We start from the raw sequence: 3,512 nt of genomic DNA on the forward strand, positions 1-3,512 counted from the left end.
TTTTACTAAATCATTTTTATTTTACTAATTATTCTTCTTCCGACTCGTAACTGTTATTATTTATCAAAAAATTATTTCTTATTATTTATTAATAACTTTTTTTACTATACAAATCCTGATATTAATAATAAAAATTCATTTTCTTTATTTTCTAAAAGTATTTTTTATACAATAATTTAATTATAGTTTCATAATTAATTATAATTATAATTAATCATTAATTTAATTATTCAATAATTTCTTATTAATTTAATTTATTTTTTTATCATTATTTAATTTTTTATTATTGATATTAATTTGTATCTTCTCAATTATTATTATTATTATTATTATTATTATTATTATTATTATTTTACATCTTATTATTTATTTATTTATTATTATTATTAATTTGAATTATATAATTTGAAAATTAATTAAAAATTAAATAGTGAGTAGTACATCCATAAGTTGGGATTAAGACGATTTTTAAGATTGTGCAATTATATTTTATTGCATAAACTTTTATATTTTAATATTTATCTCGAATTCTTATCATAAATATTATTAAATGATATGCATAAATTTAGTTCATACTTTTTAAGGTAAAACAAGAATTATATATTATTGTCCTTGGATTGTATAAAGAATCACTTGGATAAGATGTGATAGTTAATCCCCATGTAATATGTACAGTGCGGACCATACACTGGCCATATGATAGCCCACAAGATAATTGGGAGTACCAATACTTATACCAAGCATGTGATGAGGAGTGATTACTCATCAATCATCCTTTTATCATGCCAACCAAACTAACCCTAAGAGTCCATGCAAAGCTCAAATTAATAGTTGACTTGATAAACACCAGCTCTAAAATGATCTTCTTCTACTATAGTGATGTGTGGTAAATTATATTATATCAAACATCTAAAACCTGGTCAAGTTTAGTGTTGCATTCTTTATCCGATCATGCAAGATGGAGACACAGAGTGATTTTGTAGAAAATTAGAGAGCCGGTTGAAAAGGATCTTAATATTTTATGAGTTTCCAAAGGAATTTTGAGATAGAGCCGGTTGAAAAGGATCTTAATATGACCATTTAATTAGAGAGCCGGTTGAAAAGGATCTTAATATTTTATTAGTGCTAAATAATATTTCATTTCCTAAAAATATCATTTAAATACGTTTAAATTAATATAAACTAAATTAGAATTGAAAATGAGGATCCTTCTTTTTTTAAAAAAAAGACATGTACCATTTAATTAATTTAATAAAATGGTCAATCACTTGTTGTCTTCTTGCAGAGTCATTTGACCTGACCTAGGTCTACGAATAGTACGAAAACGCAGCCAAAAAAGCGTCTTTAACCGAATGAAAAAGCTTAAAATCGCCGTTGCCGGGGATCGAACCCGGGTCACCCGCGTGACAGGCGGGAATACTTACCACTATACTACAACGACTTATTGTAATATTGCCACAAACAAATATAAAGATAATCTAAATAATTACATTCCCCCTTAAAAACTTGTAATGGTCAGAATGAAATTAAGGCGCAAATCGTACCGAGCAAACCAGATAAAGTACAAAAATTACATGTGCATAACAAATTTTTTTTTTTAAACAAGAATATTTTTTTGTCATAAAATATTAAATAAATTGGTGTGTATTATAACGTGTACTTATTTAAAGATATTTTTTTATATATATTTGATGACTTGTTATAAGTAAAATCTAGGCTATCACATTTATATGTGAAGCGTCATCTATGACTTGGACATGTTCTTCTTTAATCCTTGATATTACATCTAATTTTATTTATTCTAATAATTAAATAGTTATTTAAGATTGGAACTTTTGGATAATGACCATCTCATGCCAAAATGATTTGAGAATGAAAATTTTATTGACGCCATCATCTGTCCAAATATTGAAACATCAAACCATTTGAAATGAATGATTGAATTTTGGGAAAATCTAACATAGGATAGGACGATACACACACACACACACTTTAAAATCTGATTGCATTGTTAGACTTTTCATATTGATTAGATTAAACCCTATGAAGTTGTATATATAAAGTTAGACAATCATCTTCACTTGAACTAGTTTTTGTGGTAGACTTAGGCTCAGATTCATGACCTTAACATGGTAATAGAACTCAAACTCATCATTATGTGTTGAACTGCCCTTATGGATCACCATCTAAAATCTTGTAAACTTCACGCTTCATTGTTAATTGCTAGATGTGAGAGGGTGTATTGGATGTCACACATCAATTGGATTTAGTCCTTAAGAGTTGAATATACAAACTTATACAATCTTCTCTCCCATTGAGCTAGTTTTTGGATTAAGTTAAGATCAAGTCTATGATCTTAACAAGCATGATAATATTTTTTATATGAATTGAGTAAAAGTATTATGAAACGCTCTGAATAGCTCGCGAGAAGTTTGGTTCATATATAAAACAAAATAAAAATTAAAGTGCTTAAAGTGTCAACCATCTGTCTAGGGATGACAATGAGTCGGGTTTAACAAAACTCGTGACAAGTCCCACCAATAAAGTTTGAATTATACTAGAACCGCGAACCGTCTTGTCCTATATATATATATATATATATATATATATATATATATATATATATATTTATATATATATATATATATATATATATATATATATATATATATATATTACTAGAAATTTTTTTTCCTCCCTCACCATCTCAGCTGAAATTATACATGCACATATATACAATTGTCACGTCCCGAGCCCGAGCCCACGGCTGCGTGACTGCACAATGAGCCCCTATAACAACTACTTCGTATTCGTCCTCGCTTTACGAAAATGATTAATCTAAGTTGCAATAGAAGTCCATTGTAAGCCATTATAAACTCATTTTAAATTTTTCATTTTTCGGATGTGGGACAAGGGTATCACAATCACCCCTCCTTCAGAACGCGACGTCCTCGTCGCGGCCTGACCCCTCGATCCACCAGCGCCGAGAATCTAGAGGTGGCTCCTACAAGTTTAAGAGGTGGCTCCCGTCATGTAGCACTTTGCCCCGCAGGTTCAAGAGATGGCTCCCATGAACGTAGCACTTTGCCCCGCATAGCACTTATTTCTCGGTGTTCCATGCCGGTGACCGGCTCTGATACCATTCTGTCACGTCCCGAGCCCGGGCTCACGGCTGCGTGACTGCACAATGGGCCCCTATAACAACTACTTCGTATTCGTCCTCGCTTTACGAAAATGATTAATCCAAGTTGCTATAGAAGTCCACTAAAAGCCATTATAAACTCATTTTAAACCTTTCATTTTTCGGATGTGGGACAAGGGTTTCACAACAATAATTTTGACTCCAATTTAAAATAAAACATACCAACTAAATTTGAAAACTCGAAATAAAGTAATGTGAAACCTAAATTCGTCACTTGTTTGCCAACCCTAAACTTAGCAACATTTCAAAATCACCCTAACTCTAACATCCTCTCCAAAACCACTCAAAATCATTTAAAAGTCGTTAAAAT

General features: G+C 30.4%; 1 non-coding gene across 1 annotated transcript; it reads right to left on the minus strand.

The window, feature by feature from the left end:
• Positions 1-1,369: 1,369 nt before the first annotated feature.
• TRNAD-GUC (transfer RNA aspartic acid (anticodon GUC)) lies at positions 1,370-1,441 on the minus strand. The gene has a single exon. It is a non-coding gene; the product is annotated as a tRNA-Asp (tRNA).
• Between the last annotated feature and the right edge of the window lie 2,071 nt (positions 1,442-3,512).

This window comes from Primulina eburnea, unplaced genomic scaffold (genome assembly GCF_022965805.1).
Source record: "Primulina eburnea isolate SZY01 unplaced genomic scaffold, ASM2296580v1 ctg328_ERROPOS900000+, whole genome shotgun sequence".
Taxonomy (NCBI): Eukaryota; Viridiplantae; Streptophyta; class Magnoliopsida; order Lamiales; family Gesneriaceae; genus Primulina; species Primulina eburnea.